At 34.7% G+C, this 23,040-nt stretch overlaps 1 protein-coding gene across 10 annotated transcripts in view; it reads left to right on the forward strand.

Moving 5' to 3' along the window:
- The first annotated feature begins 13,609 nt into the window (after window positions 1-13,609).
- The window catches only part of cic (Putative transcription factor capicua), a 57,543-nt gene continuing 48,112 nt past the window's right edge, over window positions 13,610-23,040 (forward strand). For 6 of the 10 annotated variants that reach the window (XR_011397299.1, XR_011397300.1, XM_070112479.1 and 3 more), the window contains exons 1-2: window positions 13,610-14,075; window positions 15,221-15,648. The gene's annotated coding sequence lies outside the window, so the exon portion shown is untranslated. The remainder of the gene's footprint in view (window positions 14,076-15,220; window positions 15,649-23,040) is intronic. The other 4 variants (XM_070112446.1, XM_070112460.1, XM_070112450.1 and 1 more) reach the window with 4 other exon arrangements.

Below are 23,040 nucleotides of genomic sequence, written 5' to 3' on the forward strand. Positions count from 1 at the left end.
CACAAAATGCCTTTAACGTTGAGGTAAAATATCAAAATTTTCAGATCGATATCTCAAATAAGAGAGACTAGTTCGCATACAAAAAGACAAAGAGGCAGAAGGACATGGCTAAAACGACGAGTGCAGGTCTTTTATATAGTTATATAGTTTAAAGGTCTCTGACCCTGGCAATGCTCCGTTCAGGGTATATATATTATTTAACGGAATGGCTATGTGAGACTAGTTTAAATTTTCCCCTTAACACAAACCGACTTTCGAACTGAAATTTAAAGCATTTGCTATTGTCTAGAAACAACAACAAATACACAATGAGAACATTAATGAATATTTTTCAGATTTCTAATACACAAAAAAAAACACAAACAAAGCGCCAAAAAAGAATTGCACAATAAAGCTGTAAAAACAAGCGCTAATTTTTCTATTTGGTTTTTGTTTAGCATTTTTATTTTTATACTAAATACAAACTAACAATAACAACAACATACACAGTTTTTCACAAACGCACCGAAAAAAAACTAAAACAATGACAATACACTAAGAGGAAACTAGAAAGGAAAAAGTGGCAAGGACACACGTTATTTCCAATTAAAATTATTCGACAAATATAAATGAAAAACCAAAACAAAGCACGAAAGCGAAAGCGAAAGCATAAAAAATGAGGAAACAAGAAATTTTACACTAAAAATACAAAACTGATTCTCAAACAACAACAAGCAAATAAAAGTTTGTATTGCCAAAAGTTTAAAAAAAACCAACGTAGAGAAGTAATCATCGGCAGGTGAACGCCAAAATGTGCATAACTGTAAAAACTTGCTGGCGTGAAAAACTAAACCAGAAATTTTCAAGTATTCACGGCCAAATGCTTATATGTACGATGCAAGCATATGTAGCTATACAAAAGTTTTCTTGCACGCGTGTGTTGTTGTATTTTGCTTAATCGATGCAATAATGTGTTGTTAGTACCCATTGATCCCCCTGTTCATTTGAAATCCAGCCGTTTTGTTGCCAAAAAACTATTTCACTTCAAACTATTTCACTCACCTTCATTTACTCACGTTTCGGGTAAAAGTTCTGCTTCCGCTCTATTTTGTTTGATTTCTCTTCTGTTTCGTTAGCAATTTGCTGTGTGGCCACCTGCATGAACAAAATATAAATAATTTAAGCGTGAATTGTATGCTACCACTACTTTTTTGCTCCACCATTTTAGAAACCGCTACCCCAGTTTGGTATTTTGCCCATTCACCAGTGCCTCTTAAACTGTCCACCGCATTAGGGCAGCTGCATTTGTTATTGATATTGTTTTTTTTCAGTTGTTGCTAATGCAAAAGTTCTAACGTGTTTTAATAGTGGTGCGCACTGATTTTGAAAAGGTTAATGAAAACAAAGGAAACACCAATTTTGGGGTTTCAACGTAAGCGTGTATCGCCCACTGATTGCTTTCATCAGGCTTTCAAACTTTCGCTAACAATTTAAAACTGCAATGAAGTCAATTAGCAAACTGTTTGGCGCAATTGAGTAGGAATTTCCAAAATTTTGATTCATTCGGTACACGGTTTACCGCTAGATTGACCTGTCGAAACACAGTATTTAAATTAAACGTGAAAACTCAGTTTTCAATTTTCCTTCACACTTTTGATACAACGGCATATGCTTTACTACCTATCTAGCGAGCAAGAGTAGAGAACTAAGCATGCTGGCGAAATTGGTACACCCAGTGCGGCTATGGCACCTGTTATGATTAGATGAAATAACGCGTTTCTTCAAATAGTCAGCAACATTATGGATTTCACTAGAACTAACACAAAGCACGGTAGGAAGAATAAGCGGTTTATAGAAGGAATTTAATCTAAGAATACTAAAACCAAGCGCCGCTGCAAAGTAAACAGTCGACATATATTTCTTCCTTGTACCATAAAGTACATTTAATTGGATATCAGCAGCAACTGTTGGAGCGTTTCATGGAGAGTTTAGGTATAATATCTCGCTCTACAATTCTGATTACTGTAGGTTTTATTTTTCGCAAATGCCGATTAGGTAACACCTGAAAGCCTGGATTAATTATTAGACCTTATTAGATATTTTTGCGAAAATTTGTGCTAGAAACATGTCTGCCAATGACAAGCAGCGAAGACACCATTCACTCACCTCTGCGCCTGTCTTTTTTCGTTTTATATTAAATGTTCGTGGTGTTTAACTAAAGCCGAACTCATATTGTGCTGATACAACAAAACCGTGAAATCGAGGGTGAATTTCGAGAGCTACAAAACAATTTGCTCAAAATATTTACAAACATGAAACGAAGTTTGTAGTAAAATTAAGAAAAAGTATAAAGTAAAAATAATAATTGTAGGTGAATGAAGATGTATGAAAACCAAATTAAGTTTAAGTAAAACTCCTAGACTGCACCGAAAACATAACTGAAATATAAATTTATTACAATACTTAAAAAATAACAACAAAAACCAGCATAGTTTATAAGCAACTTTTAATTGTAGCAGGAATGAAGATATGGTTGCCATATAAGTAATTGTAAAATTAATGTAAATATTAAAAAAAAAATTAGATCAAATTGAACTTTAAGCAAAATCTAATAAATATATATGTACTTGTAACTATAATGTGGTTGGAAGTTTAATTCAAACATATAGGTATGTGTGTGTTTACTATAACGGTATTCCATGTCAAAACACAATAATTTAAGTGTATCAATAATAAATAGCTAAAGGACAGTTTATCTCATTAAGCATATAAGTGTAAAGATTTAAGTGTAGTTCAATTTAATCAAATAGTCTAAAAAAAAAGTAAGTGAAATTTAAATGGAAAAATCTAATAAAAAACGCTCTTAAAAAAATTAAGCAAATATTTCTGAGTGAGAAATTAAACTGACTTGTTACCGTTGCACACAAGATTTATATACATTATTTATATACATAAGGACATCCGTTATTTCCCACTTGATTTTTTATTTTTTTTGTTTGCAGACGCCGCGTGAAATTTCAGGTTTTGTCCTAAAAAACGGATCCAAAGTAAACAAGTTCTTTTTTTTCAATTTAAACCATACCTAAATCGTATTACTTGTTCCGTTTTTGAAATGGATTTTTAAAAATTTTGCATAAAACAAATAAACCTACAACTTTTGAAAATAGGTTTTTTAAATAAAAAATTTAGTGCTCTACAAAAAAGTCATGTTGATTAATTCAATAGAAACATTCATTTAAAAATTATACGCAGTTAAAGTTATGCATCAAATGCACTGTACATATTCCTACAGTACACCATACCGTATGAGCAACATATAATTTATATGGCGCTTGTATGAATACTAAGTACATTTGATGCATAACTTAAACAGTGTATAACTTTTAAAGCAATATTTTTATGGAAAACACCAACCGGACCTGTTTTGTAGAGCAGAAAATTTTGTATTAAAATATAATTTTTTCAAAGTTGTAGACTTGCTAGCTTTATGCGAAACACCAAAAAATCCGATATTATATACATACACGCGAAAAGAAACATGATTTAGACATTAATTGAAAATAAAGAGCTTGTTTCCATTGAATCATGTATTTTAATCAAAAACTGAAGCTTCTATCGGCATTTGTAAACAAGTCAACTTGGAAAAAACGGACACCCTAAAATACATATATAACGATATATTATTTTATATAACCATGCAATTCAATAATTTTCAATAAACTACTTGTTATTTTGTGCATATAATTTGCATGTAAAAACAAGTGAAATATGTTATGACTAATTAAAGAATAAATGTGTTATAGCTTTCTGAAAGTATCTACTTATAATAAAAATTTACATGTACATACATTTATACAAACAGCATACAATGATACTAAAGAAACTGTGAAACTAATTAAATATATCAAAGGCAAAACTGCATAATCTAATTGTATGTAATTTGTTTAGTCATAAAATGCGATAAAAGTGTGCAAAACAAACTCATAAATAAATATATGTATGTACTCGTATGTAGTTAAATATTTAATTGAATCAGAGCGCATAAATTTTGAGAAAGTAGATGAAAAAGCAAAAAATTAAATTAAAATAAAAAAATACTTCTATAAATTTTCATAAATGTATAACGGAAAAGTTACCAATATACCCTACACATACACAAAAAGAAACCTTAAAAAGCATACCAAAAAAAAATTTACTTTTAAGCAGTGACCAATAAACTAAGCTGACTATTAAATAAAATATAAACATTAAAACTTAGCAAATACGTTAGCTAATTATTGTTATAATTAAAATTAATTGAAAAATAGTTGTAAGTTTTTAAATATGTTTTTAATAAAGCAAAATCGAGGAAAATTCAGACTAATTTCGACTTGCGCAAAGCAAATAGTGATTGTAAAATTTCCTATTAAAGCCTAGAACAAATTTAAAAAAATTTACTTAAGCTCTCGTTTTGTTTACTTTAGACGAAAATTTAATCAAGTTTTTGCCGCAGAATAAACAGAAATTCAAAGCAGAATCTGCATATTTTATACTCTAAAACTGTACTTTTCTTTGTGGGCAACATTTTTTTAACGCGAAACTGCAATATAAAAATATTACATTTTTTAGACTATAATTATGTTGTTCTTATTTTTGTTATTTTACTCCTTATTTTCATACAGGCATTGCCACAAAAGTTCATAAAACAATTTGGAAAAATACATAAATGAGCATAATAATTCAGTATAATCGCATAAGTGCATAGCAGTGAGAGAAATATTATGAAAAATACTATAAAATGAAATGAAAAAAAAACGAGAATTCAACAAGCGAAAGATCAGCGAATTAACACGTGACATAATTGAAAAATAAACAAAACTTGAATTATCAAAAAATATATGTATGCATGTTGTTTTTATTTCTTTTTAAGTGACGGCATTCAGTTATAGAGGACTTTTTCATGAGCTGGGGCACTGAGGCATGGAACGCTCGAGTCATTGAGTTAAAATCGAATATTTTTGGGATGTGAAGCCAAGTCTACAAGTTCGGTTTAATCAGCTTCGTTTTGTGTTTGGCAAAAGTTAAGTCACACTTATATACGCTGGAACGTAATTTATGCGTGCAAAATGAATAATTTATCCGTCCATAAATGAGAAAGTTTACCAAAAATTGTTGTGCCTTTTATAAAAACATATTTCATTACTAATAGTTAGGACCTATTTTTTTGGATGCTATCTTTATGGATTTAGAATGACATTCGAGGGACACACGCTATAAGGAAAAAAACATTTTTCGATGCTGGTCGGAATAGAAATCGTCGGTCCACTGCTTTTTCTTGAACCGCATTTGCGTTGAAATCTTGGTGAATGATTTCGGATGGCGTTCACAACGTCCACAAGAGAGTGAGAGACAACAAAATTTCCAAATTATTTCGCTCCACTTTTTTGTCAACCCAATTTGTTTTTAATTTGCTTTGAATAAAATCACGTAAGGACAGTGTTTCAATCACTGACGCATTTAATGAAAGCACGCTTGCAAAATACAATGCCAAAATCTGTGCAGCCATAAATTATTATTGATGTAAATGTGAATTTCAATTAACGTCAAAAGAGCCACCATGAATATAAAAACCATTAGCTATCGGCAAAAAGTACATAGCAATCACTTTTTATACAGATTACCTATTTTTTTTCTAATTTCAATACCACGAACTCCATCTGCCTTTTGTTGTAGTAGAAAGTGTGTAATTTGAATGTATTGCGCAAACATTTCTGAAACAAAACGAACCACACGCTTTTGCGGCGCATTACGTTCGCCCAAAAAGACTCAGCAGTAACAACAATAAAATAAAAGATAAGCACAGCAGTCCAACGCATTTAACTATTCAACCAAAGTGAATCATTAGAAAAGGTAAATGACAAAATTCAGTGTGAAACCTACGAGACCTATGAATCCAAAAGCCACTATTGTACCAGCAAATTTTGGACCATAAAAAGTATTTACCATAAACAGTCATTGCTTGCAGCGGTGGCAAATAGCTATGTAACAGCAAAAACTGAAAAAAAGAATTGTTAAATGCATGCAGGTGGTAGGCTGGTGTGGTCGACCGCACACGCTCTGCGGTGTCACACCCTCGTGCTCCACTTGCTGTTCACCGCCGCAAAGGCGGCCGCAAGCTGACGTGCGACCACAAGCAGCGATTGACGCAGCCTTCGTAGCCGCCAGTCTCGCTGACTCTGTAGTGCAACCAACCAACACTCATGTCAGCCATTAAAAACCATTTAGAATACCGAGTACAACAACAATAATGACAACAGTTTGATGCAACCCCACAGCCAAACAGTATTTGCCATTGTTTATGGAGTAAAGTTAAAGTAAAGAGAATTCGCGAGTTCGAGTGAGCGGAGTAGGCGGAGTGGAGTGCCTTTGAAGTACATAGGCGTGTGCCTGGGCGTATACGCAACGCCACAGAATTCACGGTAAGTCGCAAACACGTAAACCGCATTAAAGGGCAGCCGAACTCAGTGGAAATTAAAATTCTATATTTAGCTAAACAACACATACACACAAAGAGTAAGTGCAGCTTTATTGCCTAATTATACAAAACAACAAACAACTTACAAAAGTTATACTTACTATGTGTATATGGTTAATCTGCCTAGTAGGAAAACTACAGCCAACGATTAAAGTTCACGAAAATCCAAATTTTTGACACATATAATTATGTAACATTAATATTCTACAAGAGCAACTATGTGTATATAGAGAAAAAATATTTAGTAAGATTTTCTGTGTTGATAAACATTGAGTAAACGCTGCAATAAATTGGTTAGTGACAGGTCATGGATTTTCCTTTCTAATCGTCTACCGGTGGATGGATGGAAAGAAGCATTAACGCAAACTAGCAAGCTTTCCCACTCAAATGAAATACCTCACCTTGCTACTAATTGCAGTCTCAAGACCCTATAAAGTATATACAAGTATATAGAAATGATCAGCGTGACGAGCTGTGTCGATTTAGCCATGTCCGTCTGTCTATATATATTAGGGTGGAGCGAAAAAAAAATTGTTTAACATCTGGAGGCGCCCACTCAGTTTTAAAGTAAATTTTGAGTTAACATTTTTTTTGGACAAGAAAAGATTATTTTTGGTGTAAACTCTTTGCATTTATATAAAAATTACCGAATGTGACGGGTTTTGACTCAAACTTTATTTTAACGCTTGGCCAGAAAGAGGACTCTTCACAGCTTCTAGAACACTTATCAAAAATTGTTTTGCGAAATAAAAATTTTAACTCGAAAATTTACTTTAATAGTGAGTGGGACACCTCTAGATGATAAAAAATATTTATTTTTTTTTGTCCACGAATTTTTTTTTTTTATAATATACAGATTTTACCCTCAGGCTAAGCAAAAAAAAAGAATTTTTTTTCGTTCCACCCTAATATAAATGTATGAGAATTAGTACTCAGTTGTTGAAATATCGAGCAGACATTATACACACGCTCTTTTCTCCTCAAGAAGCTGCTCATTTGTCGTAACTGTCGATATGGGACCACTATAACATTTAGCTGCCATGCCAATTGACCAAACAAAATCAAGTCCTATTATGGAAAACATTTTTATTTCACAAGATATCTTCACGAAATTTCGCATAGATTATATTACATTTCAATGATGGTTCGAGAAATTTAGAAAGCGATTATCATAGTTCTTAAATAAATAAAGCAAAGCTTTATTGAAATAACAAAGCACTCTAAAATGTCCAACACACCTCCACCCAGCTGGTGTATGACATATATGTTTGTACAATATATGTATGTAGCTTGGTATGCCTGTGTAAGTTTGTATGTATAGGTGAGGTAGTTATGTGGTTGAAATAGTTTTTTCAGTTACTTTGCCCATACAACATTTCGCTAATGGTAAGCAATAATTAATGATGCAAAAGGAAGCAGAAAAAGAGAATAGAGACAGGCAACAAAGCGAAAAGAAATATAAAAAAGCAACAACTGCAGCTGCAACAAGCAAGTAATGAATACCGAAATGTAATAGTTACGCACGTAACTACAATAATAGTGCTGCAACAACAACAACATCAACAGGCAATGAAAAACAAAGCCACAAGCACAGCTGCGCGTTGGCGTGGTGAGGCGGCGAGGGCCAACCATTCTACGTGTATAGGGGGGTGCAATTATAGCAGTATGTGAATTTGTGCTGGTCCTATAGTTGGCAATGCGATAGTGCTTATTAAGAGTGCAGTTGTTGTGGTTGCACACACACAACCATGTATACACATCTAACTACTTAAGTAGTCTCATATTTTTGTTCGTGTTAAGTAAATGGTTGTTATTGTTCATATTTAGTTGCTTTGTAAATTCCTGCTAACATTCGCCGAGATTTATTTCAGTGTATGGGTGTGCGTGTGTGTGTGTGTATCTGAGAATGTCTGCTTAAGTAGTAAAAGTTACCACTACAGGTGCGGCTGATGCGCCGCCCGTTGACGTGTCGTCAGGCCGCCACGAACATACGATGTCATTGTGTGCATGCGAATAGTTTTTAACTGAGCAAAATTGTGGAAGTAAGAAAATTTAATTGCTAGCACAGCCTGGAACAAATGGGCGTAACAGCAACAAGCACGCTTACGTGTACGATTAACAAAAACGATAACAACAACAGTAATAGTATCTCATCAAAAGGAATGCAACAAACAGCAAAAGCTGCCGAACTCAAACCAACGAAAAGCTTTCGGCAGTGTCACCAACAACAATAATGATTAGTTAACTGCGCAAATGAGACGATAAGGATTAAGCTATGCTCACATTGAATGTTACAGAAGTTGGTTAGTTGAGTGGCGGCGCTGTCGTGTCTAATTTGTTTCTATTAAAAACAATTATCCAAACGTGTTGAACACAACTCACGACTTTAGTGTTGATATTCTTAAACATGTACAATACAAGTAGTTCAAAGTATTGCTCATGTGAAGCTACAACATTTTCCCATCTTTCTGACAATTTGTGGATATTATCTCCAAACAACTGCGCCGGCTTGGCGGATAAGAATGAATCAAGAAAATGTTTGATACCCAGTTCGGATGTGAAACGTACTCACATGCAAAATCGTTTTTCAACGCCTCTTGGCTTCAATTCAGTTACGCCATCTCTAAACAAACCGCACGAATATAGTTAAATCCGAAGAGTTGTAACAGATCTAGAGCGATGCATGTTTTAGAAAAGCTAACAAAACCCGTCTATGTTCTTTAAGACCTCAGTAAGTTTTTACATTAAGATATATTGAACAACTTACACAGCAACTATTTGAGCAACGAAGAACTTTGAAACATATAAACAACAGCAGAATTACGATTTAATAAGCTACGAGCATCGGCTAAGACACCTTTTGACATGAAATGAGCTAAACTAAAACCTCTGGAAAAACACTTCCATAGATTCCATTGACAAATTGAAGTCAACCGACGATGCGCACGATTTCACCCAAATTACTATTAGTGGATTGAAAAAGCTCCCATCGCGATATTTTGGCGACGTTCTTCACCATTACTAATGTAACGTTAGCATTTGTAATTTGTCGAATTCAATTCTGCAATTCGTATTTTAAAAAAGTTTTCTTAAAAGTCAAGTAATTTTTCTTAACGGGAAGCTGATATGTGCAACGTATATCTGCAATGCGGTCAGTAAAAATTTATTCGCAACACACAAACGCAGCGCTGAGTGATAATGTCACATATCCATAAATGGAGTGTCCAAACACACTGACTCTCGGAACGGCAAGGATATTAGGAAAATTATTCAAAAATATGAAAGTATAATTTATAGACTCTGTGCTAAGCAGCTTTGGTTTTGCATAAAAATATTATAATGGAGTGCTTAAACAAGTGTTGCACAGGCCGTAGATGGAAATGTTAAAAAAGTGAAAAAAGATTGACGCTATTAATAAGTTTCGGATACTTTTAAGCACGCACTTCTTGGACGAATATTATTTACGTCATTATAAAGAGCAATTTTATATAATTTCAAATAATCTAAGGTGTAATACCAGCTGTTAAGACAGATGGCTTATACCCTTATTTTCAACAGAAAAAAATACCTGATTTTCCCGAAATTGCGGCGGAAGATCGTCTAACCCCACTTAAACGTACTTTAAACAATTTCTCAGTATGCAATTATATTAAATTGGTAAGGTACTAAGGTATTGTTACATGCAAACAGACGGCAACTGCTCCTTTCCGACTCGAACATGTATCGTTTCTGCGCTCATAAACATTGCTCAAGGCCGTCGGCTGCTGGAAATTTACGATCAAAAAAGGGTTAACTTAACTTCGTACTAAATATTAACGAATAAAAGCTCTACCATTCGAATTTGGCTCGAATAACGCTCGCTGGCCAGCGGGTATTGACATAAAACCATTTTCTTCACTTACTCACATGGCGTAGAAGTAGAAAAATTAAATGGAAACTGCTTGCAAAGTCAAAATGAACCTAAACTCCAAGCAATAAGGGGTTCGCAACCTATTTACATGGCAGGGTCGACCATTTAGCTACAAAACTTCTTTCGAAAGTCATAAATTTCAGTTGGATTTGGTGAAAAATTGGTCAGCAGGCGAACTTATGTCTCACATAAAATGTCACTTAAGCGACAAATGAAGGGCACTCAAGGTGAATGTAATAGAAACCTTAAGGTTTGCCGTAGACCTTGGAAAAAATAAATTATTTAATTTAAAATAAAGGTTGTTAAGATTCCTTTTAGTCATCCAGTGTTGGTTCTGCAACAATTGTTCAGCACGTTTTGGCGTTCTTAATGACTGGCTACTTATTTGACAATTTCCAATGTGTGCATGTTAGGGCGGTCCTTTATTGCGCGAAAACAAATTGGTTTCATGGTCAAGGTCATTAATTTATTGTACGAAAAAGCGTTGTTAACTACGGCAACCCACCAAATAGGAACTAGTTAAGTTACCAAAGTTCTGGGATTCTGAACAGCGCAAGTGAGCTTGCTTTGAAACTCGTTGTAAACAGGAAATATTTCAATTTCTTGTGCAGCCTGCTGTGAAGTTGCCTGATGCTGTGGGTTATATCTGCATGCAACACATAGGATACAATCCCAAAATAGGGCTGAAGAATTCACAACGCATCTTTTTATAAAAATTATTCAGATACGACCCGAAAAGAAAACCCTCCTATTTTAAAGCGCTATGATATTTTGACCTAGTCTATAAATCACAACCTTCTTCATTTGTTCCACTTTTTCTGCTACCACATACCGTTAAGAATCAGGCTTAACGGTGAACATATGTGCATTGTTAACCAGACTCCAGTGGCGAAGTTTTGGCATCAACAGCTTTCCCGGGCAAATTCCTTAACAAAATATTAGGACAATGAGTAGCACAACACTAACAACAACACTACAAGCGATATACCGTTCTAGTGGGCGCATTATGAATAGCGGCACATTTTTATAACTTCCGGTTTGGCGCAAAAGCTATTCCCTGCCACCACAAAGCATCAAATGATGCATAAACTCACATAAAAGTCAATGAAAAAAAATCATAAAGAAAATAAAAAAACGAAGCAAACCACGGGCTGTGGATGCGCGGATGGTTTGTGATAAAAGTTTGCCTCCGGTACGCAAATAACATTTTCCCAGGGAAATAGTGCCATTAGCCAGAATGAATGACCTGACCGAAGGCATAAAAGCACAACAGACAGGTGAAAGGAATGAGTACAAACTTTTCTCGCAGCTGGGGAGAAGAAATAGGATAAACAACAACTTATTTGTAGAAACATATAAATTGTCAGTATTGTGTTGGCGTTGATAGTAAACTGAACGAATTTCCCAACTCTCATAAGAGCTGTCAATCGAAAAGGGTGAAAGCTGCTATCGTCCACTGGCCTCTATCAATGTACTCTACTTATATACATATGTACATATATATACGCAGATGCATATCTACTATCTGCTGCGTAGCTGTCAGCAGCGCTGCTAGAAGATATTGCACCGATTTGTTTTTTTTATGTATATTTGTATTGTTCACAGCTTTTATTGTTACTATTGCTGTTGTGGCTTAGATTTATGACCAGAAAACTTTGCGCTTTCATTAAAGTTTGTGGCACGAATGGCCATTCGGCAATCTGCGACAGGTGGGATATGGTTATTGTACTGTTATTGTTGTTGTTGCCACAGCAATTGCTAATGCTTAGTATTTCATAAGTTTTACTTAAAGTTTCCGTAACCAATTTCAGCCTTATTGTAAAGAAGAAAGAAGTATACCACTGCCATACATTGTACCTCGTTCATATTCAATTAGAGTTTGACGTATGCCTATTTCGATATTCTTCTTTCTAGTAAGTATTTACTGCACGTATACACAGACTCATTTTTATATAATGGACGCTTACACCTGTGCTAGATGAATAGAACAGAAATCCTCAATAGGGTTTGGCATTGCCTGCCAAGGGACGACGCTCAGACCCAGTTAAGATTTCCAGAACCTATACTTTTTTCTTCTAGAAAATACAATATTTACTGCACATATGTATATGTACATAGGCACGTTTTTATACTCTGAACATAGTGTGATAAGTTTTCTCCGACGTTTGTAACACCCTAAAAGAAAAGTCGGAGACCCTATAAAAGACATATAATATGTACATATGTATACAAGTATAAATGATCAGCATTATGAGCAGAGTCGATTTCGCCATGTCCGTGTGCCTGACCGTTTGTCTGTATATAGCGAACTAATCCCACAAGTTTTGAGATATCGATCTGCTATAGTATATAGCTGCCATGCAAACTGATCGATCAAAATCCACCCCTTGAAGAGGAAAGTTTTTGTTTTTTTGTATTTTTATTTGAAATTTATTTACAAAATTTGGCATAGACTATTATCCGAGACAACGGTACAATCTCCGAAGAATTTACACAATGGACGCTTACACCCGTGATAAGTTGACAGAGGAGGAATCTGTCGAGAGACGACAGCCATCAGTAAGGATTTACGGAACCAATGCCCTTCTTAGATACTAAGTCAGCTCTAGCTTAAACAACTTTAATATTCCTAGATCAATTGTGCTAAGGTGAACGGTATTCCTTAAGGCTTCTCCAACTTTAACTTCATCATTCTCTATGAATATTCCACGGACGCCATCAGCACATTTTGGACAATATTTCTTGTCATTAGTTGTGCTTTCTGTCAAGGTGTCCAAGTTATTTTGTTAAAGTTAACCAATCTACGATTGCCAATCACTTTTCAGACACTAATTTTAGTGCGCGCCATCTACTTGCGGGTAGCAAAGGCATAGCTTTACGAGTTTCACATTTTATTTCAAACTGTGTACGCGTTTTAGTTCTAACATATCACATTGCTTATTCACTCACACATTCCTAGAAGAGTTGCAGTAAGTGAAAATGTATTTAAAATTGATTTGCAGATTTCTGTATATTTTTGGATTAAACTGCAAATTCACGACATCGGAATATAATCCAATTAATCATAACATACAAATTAAAACTGGATTAAGTTTTTAAACCTCAATAAACAAGCCAGAAGTTATAAAATTATGCAGTACACTTTTAGACCTTCCTATGCACATAAAATGCAACCCTGATAGTCCAAACTGTGTGCTGCCTTTATTTCGCGTTGAGCTCGATTAAAAGACGGACGAACGTTTCTGATTGTCGCGTTCATCGACTTTTTCTGAAAAGAAAATTGAAGGATAAAATTCTTTTTTTTCCTTCCTTTTCTTATAATTTCTTAATTGTAGAACAAATAATGGCTTTCTGAACTCAAGTGTGTGAAATGTGAAATTATTGCTAAATAGTGTTGAATTGTGAAAAAAAAACCAATCTTGAAATATTCCAAAAAATGTAAAGAAAAATCTGGCTAAAGTTTTTCTGATATCACAGAAAGAGTGAAAAGAAGAGGACACTAAAGCAAATAGGTAAACTGAACTGAATGACGGTTTCAATAAGTGAGTGAACAAAAGAGAGCGTAAACATGTGAGCGTAAATAAGAAGTTGAGAAAAAATCGAATTCCATTGTAGGTGTGTATTTTGAGATGAAAAGGAAGACAAAAGCGGAGGAGAAAAAACAAATGAATGGTAAAAGTTCTAAAATTTGTTGCGGTGCAAGAAATTTAAGCGAGTTCTAATAAACCGAGTCAAACTTGCATTGGTTAGGGTTCCTTTGCTTTTTAGCAGATGTAAGTTAATATTATGGGAAATATTTTTGTTAAATAGGGTAGTGTTTGAGGAGACTGTAATCTGTGCGTTGGCACATGTGACCGCACAGAGAGATTGCTGAGGGCGGCGTAGGCTTGCGCGGATTGTGGACATTGTAAATAGATACATAAGTATATATATAGGCTTTATTCGAAGAAATGAGTATGGTCAGGAACAAATAATATATGAAAATCATCTGCTGGTTGTCTATTTTTAGATTAATGGAGATAATGAAGTGGTGCTCCTACGTACCTTCACTTAAAGACCAGAGTTGTCATATGTGCACGAAGATTACACGATTTTGTGCGGTTACTATTTTTTATGTGCGTTTAACAGAAAACAATATACATATACATTACATAGTTCATGTGGACGGAAGAAGAAGAACGGTATGTTTACAAATACTTAGAAAGTTTTGCAGTTCATTTCGTTTATAGCCTTTCGCAAACTTGTCTCGTATCATGAATTTAAAATAATCATATAATTTTAACGTGTAAAACGCCTTTATATAGTATGCCCGAGAATGTATGCAGAGGTATACTCGTACTTGGTCTTTGCATACCTAATTCCGCTATGGTCAATATCGAATTTTTTCTGTTGACCAGGCCAGCAAATACTCCACCCACCAACCTCCGCACATATTTAACAAGTTTTGGCAGAGAGATCGCTGTCAACTTCGTTTGCTCCGCCTCTCTTTCGCTTATGTAGATTTTACTGTCACAACCGCTGCTGACGTGCTCGCAACGACTTGTATATAGTTTATATTTTCTTCAATGAATGAAACATTTTTCACAACAAAAGGCGGCATGGTCCAACCAGAGAACGTAGTAGCTTCGTGTAGGTGGTAAAATTAAGGGTGCAGGGCTGGAGGGGTAATATTGTTAAGTATTCATCGCTTCGAGTGCCTCTCTGAGTTTGTTCTTATACAAATACAGACTTTTGAATGTGGTGTGCAATTGTTCACATTTGTAATGACAAATTTTTTTTTGAAAAGTGTCAAAAAATAAAAAAAAATCTTCTTCTAGTTTCAACAAATTAAAAGTCGAATTAGAAATGTGTATGGCAACGCTATATTCCACAAAACTTATTTATTAAAACTTAAAAATGTACCACAAATTATCAAAGAATTTATTAAATGAAAGTTTTGTTTAAAAAATATAAAACTTTGATTTGTTGATTGTATTGCGAATCTAATCATATCTTGCACAACGCATAGTGTTAACGAAAACAAATTCAGCAATATAATCGTGCTTTAAATTATTAATAACTATATAACGAAAAAGTAATAAAAAATATTAGTGAAATACAAAAAAAAATGGTGGACTGTGAGTAAAAAATGCGGTTTATTATAATACAATGAATTTGATTTGAAAAAACTACGGAACCTGCAAATAAAAACAAGTTGGGATATGCACATACATATGAAGGCCAAATTTTGCGAATACTAGTTAAGGTAGGCTTCGCCAATAATATTTTGAACTTACATATGTATATCATAAACTATGTTAATATTATCGTTCCGGTAAAAAACAAACAATACAATCACCGCAAAATATGTACAAGTATTTAGCTACTGAAAATAAAATCCTCCACATAAAATTTTCCAAACAAAATAGTAGCGCTCGCTCATTCGTTATATATTCGTTTTCATTCTACGTCAGTGGCCATCCGTCCGATTACAGCAACAATTTATCCAATTCCATATTGGCCGCTTTGTTGCGTTCGTTGGTTCGTTTGCTCGCTCGTTTTATTCATTCATTTCTATGTTCCAATCGGATTTTACTTAAACGCGTTTTAGCACTAGCGATTGTATATGCATATGAAGATGGAAAAAATTTATACAATGCTGTGAAAAACATTAGTCGCAATGAAAGTTTTCCTTATGTTATGTGTACCATATTAGAAAATAATGTCTATCTATTTCAACATTTTTCCATTGAACAGACATACATATATTTAAATTTAAATCCTTTATATACAGCTTGATTATATTACAAAATATACACACAAATATCAGAACAGTAAGAAAACTATTTCTTGCACAACACTGTATCGAATACATAGTGTGGGCTTTCATTCCATTTTCTTTCATTTCTTCATTCTTTGCGACGAAGTAATGAAACTCACATATAGACAGACGAAAGTAACACTCGCCCGGTTGACTAATCGGCTTCTCATTGCTGCGAATGTGCAATGGAGGAGTTTATGGTTGTTCTTCTTCTACTTCTTGTTGGCGCGGTTCAGTTATATACTTATATAATGTGGATATATAAATTTATACAGAGAAATTATATACATTTGTATGTTCATATGTAAGCAGATATTTACATCGCGCTCACTTTGATTGATTGTGCATATGTACGTACAGAAGTACATAAATATATTGACAAGCAAGCATTGTTTACTTCATTCTTTCTGCCCTTTATTTCCCATTTTTCCACTTCGGAGCTACTCATCTCCATCCTGTGCCATCATCATCACTACCAATGCGAGGAAGTCAAGCAAAGCTCCCTAGAATCATCGAAGTTGGCTGCGCGATTTTCTCACATTGTATTATTATATGTAGTATATAGTTGTTGTGTTTTTGTTTGTGTTGGGCAAAGTTTTTGGTTCCCCATGCTTTTTGTTTTTATGTGATTATTCTGCTGACTTCTTTTATGTAATTTTCTGTTTAATCGTTGCTGACTTCCAGAAATTGTGTTGTTTAGATTTTAGCTTTTATGGTTTTGCTGATGTTGTTTTGTTAGACGGCGTTCAGACAAGGACTCTTTATGTCGCTCATTAACGGCAAATTCTCTTTTGGAGTCGCTCATTGCGATCACACGAGTGACACGAGTCCAACCACTTCAGTCGGACAATTTTCTACATTTTCTTTCATTCATAACATTCTCAATTGCATTTATACAAAACATCAGCGCACCGATTGGACATATTCGTCTGTCTGTGCTTACTCCGAAGTAGTCCCTGTTTTCGAGATATCGATCCGAAATTTTGTGCATGCTCCCCAAGCATCTGACCATTTGTCGGAAGCGCCGATTTCGAACCACTACAGCTTATACATAGCTGCCAACCTGGCCGATCAAAATCAAGCTCATGTATGGAAACCTTTTTTATTTGACAAGATATGATGATGAAATTTGACATGGATTATTGTTCCAAACAGTGCTACAATTTTCGAACAAATAGTTCAGATCGGACCACTATAGCATTTAACTACCATTTAAACTGAACTCTCTTTTTTCCTAATGTACGCTTTGTATGATTTTTCTTATTATGCTTCATCCTAATGACCAAACAAACAACTAATATCTTGCGTAGTTTCTTCTCGCCGCATCTTGTGTGAGCAACATAAGTAATTAAAATGTGACCTTCGGTATCCAAAGTGATTAGAGATGAATAAAAGATGGTAAAGACTTTTGATTATTCGCACATGTGAATGGTTCCCTAAACGTTTCTTTGAAGCTGGCCAATTTTTTATAGGTAAAATCCCCGTTGACAGCGAATTAATTTTCTGGTAGCATAAGTTGCTACTAAAACAAACAGTAACTCACAGTTGCAGTAGGTTATTGACTTACAATAGGTTTTTTCGAAAGATGCCTGATATTTTTTTTACAAAATTTAAGAAACACAGTGGATATGCTTTAAAACTCGTTGAAAATAATGAGTGGTGATAGAGAAGCTCGTGCGAAAGCCTACAGATTATCAATTAATATTGAATTGTCAGAAAGATCGATGTACCTGAAAACAACAATAAATAAAATATTAGTGTATGATCCAACAAAGCAAAGTTATTTTATAGCAGAAACTGCACTGAAATCATATGCAAGAAAAAAACAAAAAAAAACGTTAACTTCGGTTGCACCGAAGCTTACCCTTCACAAATACAAAGGCTATTTACAAGAACTTAATTCCGATCGTTCAATTAGTATGGCAGCTATATGTTATAGCCATCCAATCTATAAAATTTCTTCGGAGATAGGATTATTGCCTTAAATAATATTCCATGCCAAATTTCGTGAAGATACCTCGTTAAATAAAAAAACTTCCCATACAAGTACTTGATTCCGATGGTTCAGTTTGTATGACAGCTATATGCTACAGTGGTCCGATATCGGCTGTTCCGACAAATGAGCAGCTTCTTAGTAAAAAAAGGACACTTGCAAAATTTCAGATCGATAGCTTAAAAACTGAGGGACTAGTTTGTATATATACAGACAGACAGACATGGCTAAATGAACTCAGCTCATCATGCTGATCATTTTTGTATGTATATATTTTATAGGGTCTCAGACGTTTCCTTTTGGGTGTTACAAACTTCGTGGCAAACTTAATACCGGGTATATTAGGGTATAAAAAGAATTGTGGACATGGCCATTAATCTAAGTCAATTGAAGTCAATATTAGTGCAGCAGCACCGCTGTTGTTATTGCTGTTATGGCTCTTGCCATTGTTGCTATTGCCTGCTTTTATGGACGCTAATAACGGGCATGCGAGTTAGCGACACAATGGACTTTGGAGAGAAATTAATTAAATACATTGATACAACAAACGAGGATATTTACATATTATGTGTATACATGTACATATATATAAATATGTATGTGCATATGCAGAAATTTGTATTTTTATACATCTTGTACTTGCACTTGTGTCCACAGTTTTCATATTAACTCACATAAATATGTATGTACATAGGTATCTGCCATAAGTATGTATGTATGTATATGTATATGTAAGGGTAAATTGATCATTTGAACAAAGAAATCCGCTGCGTCGTCGACGTAGTAATTTAATTTTTACTCACATCTAATTTTTTCTAATTTCTCTTTTATATTCAAGCATAAGCTAGCTAAACTATACACACACATACACAATATTACTACAAAAGCTGTCGCCACTTTTGTAGTTGGCTAAAGCAATAATAGCAAAAACAGTGGAAACAATACTTATACATAGTGAATACGCTGCGTAGGAGTCAAAGAAGTAAGGCCAGTCAAAGCGACAGAGTCGTTTTCTATTTACCCATGCGAGCAGTGCTGACTGCTTGCACCGCAATATTAAGCTGTTGCTGGCAGCGAATGGCACCGCTATACACTTAAGACAAAGGGTGGTGCGGAAGGAAGTGGCGCAGTCGGTGCTCCATTAACTATTAACGCTGAGCCGCTGAGTCTCCAGAGTTGAACTACTGTTTCGTACAGTGTCTGCGTCTATAGCAGGCGGTGAAAAAACTATAAGGTCTAGCAAAAATAAATCCATTATTTGCCTTAAGTTGAAGGTGTTATTTAGTATAGTTAGAATTATCCAATTTACATAGGTGAAATATGCAGCGTTTTGTTCCAAAACTTTTTGGAATTTTAAAGGTAATTATATAATGTTACTCTCCTAAAATACCTCGTACCTTTTGAAAAAAAACTATAACTGCTTCTCTTAAGGCGAATTTTTCACTATCAAAATCATTCGCCATAGGCAGGAACAGGTATTAATCACTTAAGGCCAGGTCCAAACTATGAGGTGAATGCATAAATACATCCCAATCAAGCTATCGGAACTTTAGGCTAATCATTATCGATGTGTGTGGTCTGGCGCTGTCCTGATGGAAGGCAATTCCTCTCCGATTGGCCTATGCGGCCGCTTCTGGGCTTTTGCTAACTTAGGACGGTTCAATCGTTGACAGTACAGATGCGAATATAGATTTTGACCGTAGCCGAACAGCACATAGTCGATGATTCCCTGCCAATCCCAGCAAACACATAAAAAACCTTGCTGACTGACCGTCAACCTCGACTTGGCCACCTTTTACGCCGGCTCCCGCATTTCGACCACGACCGTTTTCGCTTCACGTTATCATAAGTGACCCCCAATCAGTAACAATCCGCTAAAAATGCGTCGATTTCATTGCGATTTAGCAGCGATTTGCAGATGAAAATTCGGGCCATGAAATCCTTTTTTTTTCCGTATGCAATCGCACTTATACAACGCGATATACAGCTTACTAGAGCCATCTATTGGAAAAATTAGGGATTTCTTTTTTATTACACCTAATATTAATAGAGTCCAACAAGTTTTTGTAATTATAATCAATGTTGCCTGGAGTATTATGCTATAACAGGAAACTTTCGACACAAATGAGGATTTACTTTTTATAGTGAATTAAACTGTTACTTAAATGTTCCGATTTTCAGTATTTTCGTAGAAATATTGCAATTGTGTTGCATTGTGCGGCAAATCTATAGAAGTATGTAAGTCTATAAGTGCGAATATATTATTAAGCAACGCAAGTCGTCGATAAATATATGAACAGAATAATAATTAATAAAGTTGAATGAATAATGATAATAAATCAACAACAAAAACGTGTTAAAATAAATAAATATAAAACAACAACAACAAACAGTCGCTACACACTGTAGACAAAACAACAACAAAAACGTTTAGTCACATATAATGAGTAAAAAATTAAAATTTACAACAGCAACAACAATAATTAAAGGGGACAGGCTCGACATTTACTCCCAGCGAACAATAAAGGTAGCAATCGAAAAAAGAAACGCAATAAATTAGCATGCAAAGAAGGCATAGTGTAAGTAGTAGTGGAAACAACAGCTAACCAAAAACACATGGCGTCAGGCATATTAAACACAATGTGAATAAAATGATACAAAAATACAAATATATCGCAACAACAAAAGCAACAAAGAACACAAAAGCAAAATTAGTCGTAAACGCCATGCGTTGCGATTGTTTGCATGTTAATTTACAACAACAATAACTTCACAAAATAAAACAAACGAACGATAACTACCCACATAATACTCGTATAGTTTATAATAAATAAATGTTTAATTAACAACGACGTTCCTATGTATTATTACAAGTAAGGCCCGACTAAGTTCGGGTGCAAATTATATACTCTTTTAATAATTGAAGCTTTAGATATACAAGTATTTCCAGATGTCAGCAAAATATTTTATAAAAAAATTTTGCATATGAATTCAATATTCGTAATTTGAGAAAATTGAGAGTTGCAATAATTATGTATATTTGGTTCATTAGTTGCAGAGTTTTGGGGTTTCATACATATGTATGTACATAGAACCCTATAACTATCTGGATTAGTTGTAGTTGTTACTAACACTGATAGATAAATAAGCTATTACACTTTGTGCAATATATTGCGAGAGTATAATTATGTTCACATAGTATATATGTATATACATTTACATACACACATATGTGTAAAAGCCATACATACATAAATATTCAAAACACAAAAACAGCAAAAAACAAGCTCAAATAACAAAGGCCGCTAACTTATTTCACCGCTGTCATTCATTGCGTGGGGGAGCAACTCAGCGATATAATTGGCGCTCTGATGGAAATATGAAATGCATTTTATATACAAAAGAAGAAATCGCGTTAACTGCGGCTGCACCGAAGCTATAATACCCTCCAGAGCGGCATTTCTTATGGCACTAAAGAATATTAAAAGATATTTTATTGATTTTTATCGATCAAGTTGTATGGCAGCTATATGCTATGTCAACAATTTGTTCGGAGATTATAACGTTGTGTTGGACAAACAGCAATATCTAATTTCATGTAGATATCTTATAAAATTAAAAATTTTTAGTGTTGTGTAATGATGCGAACCAAATACAATTGGAAATGAAATGCATGGTAAATGCACAGAGCTGCGTTTGTAATACTCTAAGCAATCACCAAATATACTGGTGATCGCTGCCATTGTGTCGCTAACGCAATCCGCGGCCGCGTGGGAGGAACAACAAGCGCCATCAAACAGAGCAAACGCCTGACTTCGGACTGACAGACCGATTAACGATTAACGAAGGGGTTTCTTAAGGGGCCTTAAGCTCTAAATAGTATTTTTCATGGACTTACGAAACGTTAAACCTTCATAAAGATTTTTTTCATGCCATTTATGATTTGAACAAATTGTCGGCCAAATGGCCACCACGGCTCCGTTTACAAAGCATTTCTCGAAATTAACGAGTTGCCAAACTTTGCACGCAATGTGTCCATGTTTAGACGTAAAACATGAGGCAGCGCACCGTCCGCGTCGTTTAGCCGTATGTATTGGGGTTCGCATATTTAGTGTCTGGATCCCTGAAAAGTTATAGTCCGATTTCGAAAATTATTTGGTGTATACTGTAAACTGAAGAATCAGATGGAATTTAAACAAGGAAAAACGTTAATTTTCGGTTGCACCGAAGCTCAAATACCCTTCACACATATAAAGGTTTCTTACAAGAACTTGATTCAGATCTAATTTCATGGAGATACCTCGTGAAACAAAAAAATTGTCCATGCAAGCACTTTATTCCGAACGTTCCGTTAATATGGCAGCTATATGAACACATAGACGGCGACAAGCGACAGGCAGCATCTGTCAATTATTAAAATACTTGCGGTCTAATGAGCACAGTTATTTAGACAACAGCACGGCAGCAGGCTTGCAGTTGTCGCTGTCGCTAAATTAAAACCAGTTCTAATTTTGTCGACGGCAATGGGCAACTGTAGAGTTGCCAATAATATGTGAAATGTAAAATTATTCAAATATCTAACTGGTCTAACTTTATCCTACCAACAGAAGCATAAAATAGCACTGATATATTATAATTATTTGTAATAACAATTGATAATTCAGAATAAATACACCGACCTGTTTACTTATTTTTGGGCACAAAAAATTTCACTTTGATCAAAATATTCAAATTTCAATGAAGTGAAAGGTTTCAGTACGGCAACAACGAAATTATGTTTATCAGCTGTTTGATATGTCGCTGCCACCCTCAAAATAATCAAGGAGCTGTCTTCAAGACGACAT

Source organism: Bactrocera oleae, chromosome 2 (assembly GCF_042242935.1).
Source record: "Bactrocera oleae isolate idBacOlea1 chromosome 2, idBacOlea1, whole genome shotgun sequence".
Taxonomy (NCBI): Eukaryota; Metazoa; Arthropoda; class Insecta; order Diptera; family Tephritidae; genus Bactrocera; species Bactrocera oleae.